The sequence below is a fragment of the Schistocerca nitens genome, chromosome 5 (assembly GCF_023898315.1).
Source record: "Schistocerca nitens isolate TAMUIC-IGC-003100 chromosome 5, iqSchNite1.1, whole genome shotgun sequence".
NCBI lineage: Eukaryota > Metazoa > Arthropoda > Insecta > Orthoptera > Acrididae > Schistocerca > Schistocerca nitens.
Genome location: NC_064618.1, coordinates 342,034,125 through 342,046,876, shown reverse-complemented (window position 1 = coordinate 342,046,876; position 12,752 = coordinate 342,034,125). Strand labels below are relative to the sequence as shown.

The 12,752-nt window shown below is 44.6% G+C and overlaps 1 protein-coding gene across 1 annotated transcript in view; it reads left to right on the top strand.

Annotated features, from left to right (window-relative positions):
- Window positions 1-2,771: 2,771 nt before the first annotated feature.
- LOC126259571 (uncharacterized) overlaps window positions 2,772-12,752 on the top strand; it is a 585,582-nt gene continuing 575,601 nt past the window's right edge. The window contains exon 1 of the mRNA XM_049956478.1: window positions 2,772-2,873. The gene's annotated coding sequence lies outside the window, so the exon portion shown is untranslated. The remainder of the gene's footprint in view (window positions 2,874-12,752) is intronic.

The window sequence follows — 12,752 nt, the reverse complement described above, 5'->3', positions numbered from 1 at the left end:
AGTCTCCTTTCAAATTGTATCGAGCGGAAGGACATGTACGAATAAGGAAAACATCATCATGAATCCATGGACCCTGGATGTCAGCAAGGAACTGTTAAGCTGGTGGAGGCTCTGTAATGGTGTGTGGCGTGTGCAGTTGGAGTGATATGGGACCCCTAATACGTCTACCATGTGTACCGGTATGAAATGAACTTTTTTTCGTGAAAATGAAACACTAATTTTGAATTGAAAAGTAAAAACATTTTATTCAAAGTACTGACCATTGCTTTCTATAGATTTTGACCACCTTTCTGGCAATTTGTGGCCACCATGCCAATAGAAATGTTCGTCTTTTGAAGCATTCGTAGGAATCGAATTGTTCCTCAGCCAATGCATGTCCCATTGATGAAAACAAATGGTAGCCGGAAGAGGCCAAGTCTGTTGAATACGGCGGATGGTGTAGCAGCTCCCAGCCAAGTGTTTTGATTGTATCCTGAACCAGTTTTGCTTTGTGTGCAGGTGCATTGTCGTGTTAAAAAATTACTTTGCCATGTTTTCTGGCCCATTCTGGTCTTTTTTAGATCAATGCATGGTTCAAAATTGATCATTTGTTGTCTGTACCAATTAGTATTCTCAGTTTCACCGGGTTTTAGAAGCTCATGATACACCACACCTTTCTGATCCCACCAAACACAGAGCATTGTCTTCTTGCCGAATCGATCTGGTTTTGAGGGTCGATGTTGATGGTCCCGGATTAACCCATGATTTTTCCCGTTTAGGATTCTTAAAATAAATCCATTTTTCATCGCCAGTAACAATTCGATGCAACATTGATTTTCTTTCTTGTCTTTGAAGCAAAATTTGATAAATGGTTTTTCGGTTTTACATCTGTCTTTCATTCAATTCATGTAGCACCCATTTTCCACGCTTTTGGATCTTTCCCATAGCTTTCAAATGGTCAGAAATTGTTTGTTGTGCAACATTTAGCACTGCTGCCATTTGCTTCTGACTCAAAGTATCATCTTCATCCAATATTGCTTGCAATTCGGCGTCTTCGAACTTTTTTGGTGGGCTTCCACGTTCTTCATTTCTTACATCAAAATCATTATTTCTGAACCGTTGAAACCATCTTTTGCATATTGCTTCTGATAGAGCATGGTCACCATATGCCTCGATAAGCATTCGATGCGACTCTGGGTGTTGTGTGTTGTCCTTAGGTTAGTTAGGTTTAAGTAGTTCTAAGTTCTAGGGGACTGATGACCATAGCTGTTAAGTCCCATAGTGCTCAGAGCCATTTGAACCATTTTTTTGATGCGACTCTGCAGCACTTTTTTTTCAAATGAAAACAAAAAAATTAATTCTTTCCGCAAATCATCACTTTCTGGTACAAAATTCGACATTGTTTACACGATTAAAACATATGATGTTGTTTGTTCCATGCCTTGATGTATACTAAATATCTTTGACAGATGTCATAACAACCAAACGAAAAAAAAAAAAAAAGCTAAGGCTCGTTCAGAACAAATGTTCCCTATCGACACATTTGTATCTTAACGCTCATTTCATACCGGTACACCTGGTAGATACGACGCTGACAGATGACACGTACTGAAGCGTCCTGTCTGGTCACCTACATCCATTCACGTTCATTGTGCATTCCGACGGACTTGGGCAATTCCAGCAGGACAATGCGACACACATCACGGCCAGAGTTGCTACAGAGGGGCTCTAGGAACACTCTTCTGAGTTTAAACACATCTGCAGGCCACCAGATTCTCCAGACGTGAAGATTATTGAGCATACCTGGGATGCCTTTCAACGTGCTGTTCAGAAGAGATCTCCACCCCCTCGTACTCTTACAGATTTATGGACAGCCCTACAGGATTCACGGTGTCAATTCCCTCCACCACTACTTCAGACATTAGTCGAGTCATGCCACGTCGTGTGGCAGCACTTCTGCGTGCTCGTGGGGTCCCTACACGGTATTAAGCAGATGTACCAGTTTCTTCAGTGTAGGAGGCTAGCCCTGTGCCCACAAATCATTGGCTCGTAACTTACTGGAATTGTGTGACCTGTACCATGTAGCTCCAGAAACGTGCCATGGGCTTGCCGAATCTGTGCCACGCGGATAGCTGATGTGTTGCATCCCGAAGGTGGACCAAATGGTTTAAATGGCTCTGAGCACTATAGGACTTAACTTCTGACGTCATCAGTCCCCTAGAACTTAGAACTACTTAAACTCAACTGAGGACATCACACACATCCATGACTGAGGCAGGATTCGAACCTGCGACCGTAGGGGTCACGCAGTTCCAGACTGTAGCGCCTAGGACCGCACGGTCACTCCGGCCGGCGACGCTGGACCAACGCGCTGTTAAGCAAATGGTAGTGTTATGGCTCATCGGTGTACGTCTCTCGTGTGCTCGGAAGCAGAGCAGTGCGTCTGTACGTGGAGGGCGGTCGCCCGGAAGGGAAGTCGCGCAGCCGTGGCGGAGACGGCGACAAGTGCGGCGGCGGCGGCGGCTGCTGCTGCTGCTACCGCGGCGGCACACTTTCCCCCTCCGCGGCCCACGCGGCGGCGGCGGCCGGCCGGGCAGGCGGTCGGCCCGGCGGCGCGCTGGCGCAGTCCCGTGCGAGATGCGGCCGCCGCTCCTGCTCGCGCTGCTCGTGCTATTGGCGCCGCCGCGGCTCGCGCCCCCCGGCTCGGCCGCCGCCAAGGCGCCGCCGCCGCCGCCCCAGGCGTCGCGCCTGCCCCGGACGAGCGCTGTCAGCGCCTCCCTGCGCGCCGCCGCCGCTGCCGCCGCCCCCGCGGCCGCCGCCTCCACCGCCGCCCCTGCGCCGCCCGCCTCCCGAAACCAGACCGGCAGGCCCGGAGGAGCCAGCCTCAGAGCCAGGTAGGGCCGCCTTCTCTTAGGTCAGAGGCCGGCGCAGGTGCGCCACGCGGTCGGCCCGGCCCGCTACGACGCGCTCTCCGACGTGCGTTAATCTCGACATACGTACTCGGCGAGACGTCGTAAGTTCGTTGTCGGGGGCTACACAGTGAACCAGAATCACTTCCCCACTTCGCCGATGGCACAGCAGAGAATCTCGTTGGTACTCTACACACAGGTTGAATCGCGTAAGATGTAGCGCCCTTTTATTTCCCAAAGTCTTCAAGATATAAAAATGTGATTTTCGGCACATGAAAATGAACACAGGCATGTAATTTGATTGAAAGCTTAATAAATCCTTTCATCAACCGAGATACTGAAGCTAGCATTTTTCTTTTAACGGCATTCCAAAGCTCTTGAAAAGACGAATTCAATGACAATGTTTGAAAGACAAAGTGGCCGGCATCGCCTATTGCTTTGTAAACATCAAGTCGGGCTCTTACGCCAGGCTCTGTAGTCGCATATAGGAAGAATATAGTCTTGCATTAATAAGATAAAACGTATTTCTGATTTTGTTCATAGCTGTTATATTTTCGCCGAGTATGGTATTTAAAAGCAGTTATCAGCTGCACTATTGCATTTTCTTTGGAGGGGGGAGGGGGGGAGGGCTTTACCAGTTACGAGAGATTAATCTGCTTAATCTGCTATCTTTGGAAGTTCAATAGTGGTTCACAATCTTTGACAAGCCGAAGTCAAATTATGTTCGAATAGTTATGGCGTCCTAATTTGATGTCTGCTTATCCCCCATATTATAAGCCAGTATTGAATTTCCAGAGCTGACAGATTAATCTGTCGAAACCGGTTAAATCCAATGAAAGATTCCAATTGTGCAACTGACGAATGATTTGACTTTGAGGTTACTTTATAACGGACTGACTAGTTACAGGTACAGCTAAAATTGTTGCAAGAGGAACTGTTTAATTACTCCTAGCGTATCAGCCAGAGCTTTGTAAACTGTACGTCCTCATGTTCAAACGAATAGATTTTGTGGCAACATGTAAGCAGACCATAGGCTTCACGGCGACACAGCCTGACAGGAGAACCACACCTGGCGGTGTTTACAAACGCAGCAGTCTATTCCGGCCGCTTGCCTTTCCGTTCCAACACATTTCTCGGATAATTTTGAGAACAGTTCCAACGCCAACATTAATAAACGTTATATCATTACCACTTACTGACATTAATCAATCCCCGTTTTATTCATTTCACGCGAACCGAGGAGACGAACACTGTCTACATCCCTTCAAACATACCCCAATCTTATCTGATTTTCACGTATCAGACATGGGGAAGACATAAAGGCAATGCAGTTGTTGCCCGTTATATCTTGAATTCCATTTCTCTAAACTTATCCAGATGGAGTTTGAGAGAACGACGCCGCCTTTCCTTCAGGATTCGCGTTTAAATTACTTGAGCACTTTCACATGTTCTACATCCATTTCTTAAGGTCTTAGTAACACATACCTAAATTCCCTAGATATCTGCTAACTCGCGTAGGCTACTTGGGGACAACAAACGCCGCTGTATTCGTAGCACAGGCTCTCATTTTCCAGAATTCTCCCAATATATGTGAGTGATCCATTATCTTTCCCCTCCACTGATTTCATTTTTCGCTCTATGTGATGACACGTCATAGTGCTAGCTACTTCAACAAAATTATTGTGTTTAAAAGTTTTCCATTATTCTTGCAACACGGGTTCTTTTTCGTGGTTAGAGATATTATCTTGCATTATCAACATTTAGTGAGAATTGTCTTTTAGTACATCAAGTGAAAGTAATTTCTTTCACTTTTCCTACCCTTCCAATAGTTTTATCGTCACCAATAGTGAATTTAATACTTCATCCAAAAGCAGTTTCGAAGTGGGGACAACAATTATCTTGCAGAAAACTTACTGTTTTTCAGTCCGTTGTTTAGGCAAGTATTTAACAAAAAATGGTTCAAATGGCTCTGAGCACTATGGGACTCAACTGCTGAGGTCATTAGTCCCCTAGAACTTAGAACTAGTTAAACCTAACTAACCTAAGGACATCACAAACATCCATGCCCGAGGCAGGATTCGAACCTGCGACCGTAGCGAAGTATTTAACACATGGAGCAGGAAATCTAGAAGTAGAAGCGTGAATCCAGCTAATCTTTCACATGCACATAACTGTCTTGTGCTTACCAGCGCCGTTCGCTAAAACTATCGCCACTTTAGTAGAAAAGGATATGAGTAAGATATCGTGAGAAACGTAAGCACAACAGCAAACTGTTGGTTTGTCAGTTTTTGTGTCATTGGGTAGGAAAATTTCGGCCTGTGGGTTAACTATGAGCAACAATACTTGCAAGAGCACTTTTGACTACGACCGTTACCCATGAACCTATGTTTGGAGCGAGCAAGCCATCGTACGGTGCATGACAAGGGTACACAATCTACAAATACTATTTTGCTACCTCCCTATTTCATTTGCAGATGTGGGGCGGTACTAACGACTATTAGTAAATATCTACACAACATCACATTTCCTTACCATAACTGTTAGTATGTGGTATGTTGTTTCGTTACTCGTCTTGAAAGATCCCCTCTCGGAATTTTAAGAGTAAACATTCTCGAGATTCACAACTTCTTCCTTGATCCAATTCTGAAATTGTCCACCTGTTTTTTTTTATGTCTTCTATACAGTGACATTTTAACTGATATTCCGTAAGCAAGTATTTTATTTATATAGCTACAATGAGCAACTATACTGAAGGCTTTTCGATCCTCACAAAATAGCAATCATCATCGAGTCCGCTATCTAAAACCTTCTGGATCTACTTAAGCGATCTCGGTTTCACTCGGAGAATGAAGTAGGCAGAACATCTTCATCTATATTTTGTAGGCATCCTGTGAGTATGAAAAGCTGAAACTGATGTGTCACAACAGCTCTTGGGGTCAACAGATACGTGGAATCCATTAACAAATTACATTATTGCACTTTATTCAGAGAATCAAATAATCAATGACGTCTTTCTTCTTCAACAACTTGAATGTTGTTTCACTACTTTCTCGCTACTTGCAAATGTTATTTTGTCGATTCTGTTGTTTTAACAACGGGTTATCACTGTTTATATTCATTCAGAACCTTAACTCCCACGACCTTTCGAAGATACCACGGTTTTTCTTTCCATTCTTCTGAAATCAGGTCACTTGTCTTACGCTCAGTGTATTCTGTAGAAGGAACAATCCTCCGTTCATGCAGTGTTCATTTTGAAATACCCCTACGTTTGGGTTAGATTTGTCCACTCGTCTTCCGTTTCTGCGGTTTTGATGATCAAAATCTTATACCATCTCCGTACGACTTTTCGTCTCACACCACTGTTTTCGTAAGGAAATACGTTAGACGAACACTCGGAATTCTTAACAGTTATTACAGATTTATTGAGAAGCCGAGGGCGGAAAATGTAAAATTGGTACACTATTTATTTTTCTCCTCCACTTATTATTCGGTTCTTTGTTCATACTGACACGACCTTTACCTTGACTGAGGCAAGGTCACCTTTTCTCCAAACACAATCACCAGCAGATATTGCAGTACGGAAATTTCACATTTTACGTACTTCTGTTGCCGCAGACATCGGAAAACATTTTTAATTTTTCCATTATGATAATATCATTGTGTAGTTTAATGTTACATAAACCTCACATAGATTTTGAAAAAACATAAGGTTCAGTTATTTGTAGACTATGAACATCGCCACCAGCCATACATTCGCTCTACTTACTTTCACTGGAAAAAGTTCAAACAATGTAGCTATGGCACATTGAATAAGACAGGTGACGTGTTTGGAGTAGCAGATGGGCTGAAATTCCGGCATATATGTCTTAATTTAAGTGTTTCATTGGCTTCCTAGATCGCTTTAGGCGTTCTGGGAACAGTTCATTGTTGTTTCCATCTGCAGTCGCCAGTTAAAGTTTCAGCTGAGGTGACCTCGCTGTAGTCAGGACTTTCCCAGAAAAGAATTGGCCGCATTTTTCATTTCAATCAATACTTGGCAGGCGTCCACGCAACATTTTTGTTCGGGAATCAAGGTGTGCGGAACAATATTTCACACACTTTTCTCTTCTTCAAAACATTCTGGATAGTGTTGAAGACTGGATTTAGAGCTGTTGCCACAATGCAGTTTGTGACACACTATGGTCGCACGTCCTGCCTGCTCACAACTGACTGGTTCGGTGCACAGCTATTTTTTACTTATCTTAGTTCTAGCTACCATTGTAGCTCCTGCGCTGACATAGCTTGCGCGCCAAGAATAAAATGAGTATCGTAACGTCTTGGGTGGATGATGCATTTGTTAAAAAATGAACCAATGAGGGAAGTTCAGATCAAATAATAAAGAAAATAGAAATACATCTGAAATACAGTTTTAGAACATATAGTTTCAGTATCAGATGCATCTACTGTATATTACTGTGTAACGCTTTTAAGATAATTCTTACATTTTTCGAACGCCTATACATCCTCTACAACGAGTACGGGGCCAAAGCCGGTATGTTAGCCTCAGCAACACTTGACGTTACTGTGCGAATAGTCTACTTCAGCAGGACCGATGTTTCCAGCAAAGCGCGTTCAATAATTACCTGTGGTCCACAGAAGTCACCTAATTGCGCCAGCCGAGAGTCAGCCAATCCTCAAGTGCCTGTCTGGCGTTCTTTGAGGCGACAGTTGTGTTTAGAACCAAAATGGATTCAGTTGCTGCGTGATAATGATCATTACACGTCTAAAGAGACTAAGCATCTATGGTCATCAGTATCGTATTCACCCAAAGGATGGGAATCTCCGTCCACCCCATCTGTCTGCGTCTAGAATGCATCCCATGCGCAAGTGTGTAAAGTTTACCAAATGCCTGCTTGGCGTGAATCTGAAGCAGGACGTGGATACTAGCTCGGCGTTTGCCTCCGCCTAAAAACCACATCCATGTGCCCGGCTCACAAGTCCTTGTCGTTAATCTGCGAGGCGGAATGGATCCAGATCGGGTGACTCTCCGTATCCAGAAAGCGACGCGTTAACGTACTCGGCTATCCAGGTGGGTCTCAATTTCTGCTAGATTCCGTTTATGTGCCTTCCCTTCCAACAAGTTTGGGTGAAATGGAACGCTACATAGCGATGGCATTGAATGCAGTAACTACAGACAATTAAATCTCCGGAATTTGTTACTCTGACTGGACATCTCACAGTCGATCTACCTCCTCCTCCCATCATCTACAGTTAAAACTTTATCGTACAATCGGTTAATTCATCTCACGTGCCGAATAAGAACAATACCGTGTACTACGTGTGCGTTTTCTTCGTAATGAGACCTGAATTTCACTTAGCCCGATCTTTAAATGAGACTGTGAAGCGCATCACGCCCCCCGCATGATTCGCAGCGGTCTACAGCCGTGGCGGATGATATTTGAAGCGGCGTGTTAGAAGGCCGAAGCATCGCGCTCACTCCGCCGCGTTGCGTAAGCGGCGATGCGCCTTTAAACTCGTGCTCCGTTGATGTAGCCACTCACGGCCGGCCGGCCGGGAGAACGGGTTAGCGGACTCGGGCGTAAACACATCATCCTCGCGCCGCCGACGACCACCTGTGTTTTCGCCCCCGGAACACCTTAAGGTCGCCGTGATTTGTTTCTGGTATCGCCCCTCCATCGCGGTAAAGCTGAAAACAGGGAACGCGTCAACGCGGAATTTGCCGCTCGCTAACTCCGGTAGAATTACGCTTATAAACCACTCAGTGCTGCTTCCGTACTATATTCTGAAGTCACAGAAGTGCGCTGAACATAATTTCGCCACAGCCTTAGCTAAAAAGAAAGGTGCAGTGAACCCGGGGTGTTCATACACTGACGGAAAAAATGGCAACATCAAAAAATAATTGCTGTAGAGTGATGAAACTTTGGGAATACATTTGTCTAGGTAATATATTTAAGGGACTAACATTGGCCGGCCGGTGTGGCCGTGCGGTTCTAGGCGCTTCAGTCTGGAACCGCGTGACCACTACGGTCGCAGGTTCGAATCCTGCCTCGGGCATGGATGTGTGTGATGTCAAAAATGGTTCAAATGGCTCTGAGCACTATGGGACTTAACATCTGTGGTCATCAGTCCCCTAGAACTTAGAAATACTTAAACCTAACTAACCTAAGGACATCACACACATCCATGCCCGAGGCAGGATTCGAATCTGCGACCGTAGCAGTCTCACGGTTCCGGACTGCGCGCCTAGAACCGCTAGACCACCGCGGCCGGCCTGTGTGATGTCCTTAGGTTAGTTAGGTTTAAGAAGTTGTAAGTTCTAGGGGACTGATGACCACAGATGTTAAGTCCCATAGTGCTCAGAGCCATTTGAACCATTTTTAACAAACATTGTGTAAGCACAGGTTCATGTAAGCGGGAAGAAGTCGTAAACTCCAGACTGTTGAATGAAAGCGTGAAAACGAGACTGCATTGTGTTGTACAGGTGCCGGATATCAGTCTGTGGGACTGAGTTCCGTGTCTATGGCATTTGGTTGGCCAATACAGGTACACTTAATGCTGTTTGTGGATGACTGAAAGTGTCGTCCGTTGATGTCTCATATGTGATCGACAGGACACAGATTTGGTGGCTGAGCAGGCCATGGCAGCAAAAAAATGGTTCAAATGGCTCTGAGCACTATGGGACTCAACATCTTAGGTCATAAGTCCCCTAGAACTTAGAACTACTTAAACCTAACTAACCTAAGGACATCACACACACTCATGCCCGAGGCAGGATTCGAACCTGCGACCGTAGCAGTCCCGCGGTTCCGGACGGCAGCGCCAGAACCGCTAGACCACCGCGGCCGGCATGGCAGCATGTAGACATTCTGTAGACCAGGTTGGTTACAACAGCGATATGTGGGCCAGAGTTATCCTGTTAGAAACACCCCCTGGAATGTTGTTCATGAATGGCAGCACGACAGGTCGAAACACCTGATTGACGTACAAAATTTTGGTCCTCTCACTGTCAAACGAAATCGCACCCAAGACCATAACTCCAATTCTAGGACCAGTGTGTGAAGAAGGCAGACAAGTTGGTTACAGGCCCTCAACCGGCCTCCTTCTAACCAACACACGGCCATCACTGGTACCGAGACAGAACCAGCTTTCATCAGGAAACACAACAGACCTCCATCCTGCCGTCCAGTGATCTCTCGTTTGACACCACTGATATCGAAAATGGCGGTGCAGTCAGTGTAATGCACAATACCGGGCGTCTGCCTCAGAGATGTCCTTGAAGTAAGCGTTTATTAACACTTCTTTGTGTCACTGTGGTGCCAAATGCTGCTCAGATTACTGCAGCAGAAGCAGTACGATGCGCTAGAGCCGTACACCGAATACGATGATCCTTCCTCTCCGTGGTGCCACGTGGCCGTACAGAGCCCGGTCTCCAGTGATCACCGCTGCCAGCATTCAATTACAGTGGCTACATTCCTTTCAAGTCTTTCGGCAGTATCGCAGAAGGAACATTCAGCTTCTCTTAGCCCTATTACACGACCTCGCTCAAACTCAGTGAGGTGCTGGTAATAGTGTCTCTGTCGCCTTAAAGGCATTCTTGACTGGCATCAAACGACCACGTCAAATGTCAAAGGCAACTAACGCTCACGATCATTACAGCGTGCGTTTAAAGCAAACCTTATTTGCATCCTCATAGTGGCGTAACTAGTGCCACTTTTATGCGACTGGTGCAAAATTTCAGTAGATTTCATCTTTCAGTTGTAAAACACACCTAGCAACTTACGTTTATGTCACACAACTTCTTCTTGGCGTTGCGGTTTTTTTTCAGTCAGTGTATTTTACGTCACATAGACCTGCCAGCTTCTTCTTCTGCCTTGCCTTTCCCCGTTCCTGAATGCGGTCAGCATTGTTAGATGGGTTTTGTCAATGTTAATGATTCAGTTGCTGACCGGGTGCTTTCCTGAAACCACCGATCCTCCATTGATAGGATTTGTGTACCTCCTCTGCTTGAATCTAGAGTAAATCTCACGTTCAAGTGGAAGAACGTTTTCTAAATGTTTGCATAGCGTGTATCTGTGACAGAATGTGGGTGCTAGCCTGATGTTTATCTAGCTGGACATTTTAGCTGCATGGCTGTAAATTGCACACGACTGAGGTGAGCGCAAGTGAAGTGTTTTCACTATAGTTCTGCATCTAGAAGTACAGGACTACTCTGCAATTCACAATTAAGTACCTGGCAGAGGGTTGATCGAGCCACCTTCAAGCTATTTCTCTACCGTTCCACTCTTGAATAGCGCAAAGGAAAAACGAGCACTTAAATCGTTCCCTAAGAGCTCTGATTTCTCTCATTTTATTGCGATGATCATTTCTCTCTATGTTTGTGGTCACCAGTAAAATATTTTTGAATTTGGAGGAGAACGTTAGAGATTGAAATTTCGTGAAAAGATCTGGTTCCAACGAGAAACAGCTTTATTTTAACGATAGCCGTCCCAACGCACGGATCATATCCGTTACACTCTCTTAGCTTTGATTGCGATAATACGAAAGGAGCTGCCCTTCATTGAACTTTTTTGATGTCCCCTGTCAATCTCATCTGGTAAGTCTCCCATACCACACAAGCGATAAACCAGAAGAGGACGAACAAGCGCAACGTAGACAGTCTCTTCAGTATACTTGTTACATCTTCTAAATTTTCTACCAATAAAAGTCTTTGATTCGCCTTCCCCTCAACATTCTCTACGTGATCGTTCCAATTTAAGTTCTTCGTAATTGTAATCCCTAGGTATTCAGTGGAGTCCACAACCTTTAGATTTGTGTGATTTGTAGTGTAAGCAAAATTTAACGGTTTCCTTTTAGTACTCGTGTGGATGACACCACAGTTTTAATTATTTAGAGTCAGCTGTCACTATTCGCGCTATTCAGATGACTCATCTAAATCACTTTGTAATTGGTTTTGATCTTCTGATGACTTCACTAGACGGTCAATGACAGCATCACCTGAAAACGATCCAAAAGGGCTGCTCAGATTGTCTCCTAAATTGTTTAGATAGATTAGCAACAGTAGAGGGTATGTAACTCTTCCTTGGGAAATGCCAGATGTCACTTTCGTCAGTTACTAATAACTGTGACATTTATGACAGTAGATCAAGAACACAGTCGCAACACAGAGACAATACTCCAAGGACACGCAGCTGATTAGAAGTCGCCTGTGAGGAATGGTGTCAAAAGCCTTCTGGTAATCTAAAAACATGGAATCACTTTGACATCCCCTGTCGACAGCACTCATTACTTCGTGTTTATAAAGAATTAGTTTTGTTTTACAAGAACGATACTTTCTGAATCCTTGTAGACTATTTCTCAATAGATAGTTCCTTTCGAGGTAATTTATGTTATTACAACACAGTATACGTTCCAAAATCCTAATGCAAATCGATATTAGTGTTATGGTTCTGTAATTCAGCGGATTACTCTTATTTCCTTTCTTGAGCACTGATGTGACCTGTGCAGCTTTCCAGTGTTTAGGTGCGATCTTTCGTCGAGCGAACGTATGTATATGATTACTAAGTATGGAGCTATTATGTCAGCGTACTTTGATGAACCCTCTGCCAGGCACTTAAGTGTGATTTTCAGACTATTCATGCAGATGAAAGGAATCTAATTGGTATATGATCTCAACCAGAGGACATGCCTTTATTAAGTGATTTAAGCTGCTTCGAAGTGAGATTTTTCAGAGTATTCATGCAGATGAAAGGAATCTAATTGGTATATGATCTCGACGAGAGGACATGCCTTTATTAATTGATTTAAGCTGCTTCGCTACACCGAGGATACCTACTTCTAAGTTACTCAAGTTGGCAACTGTTCTTG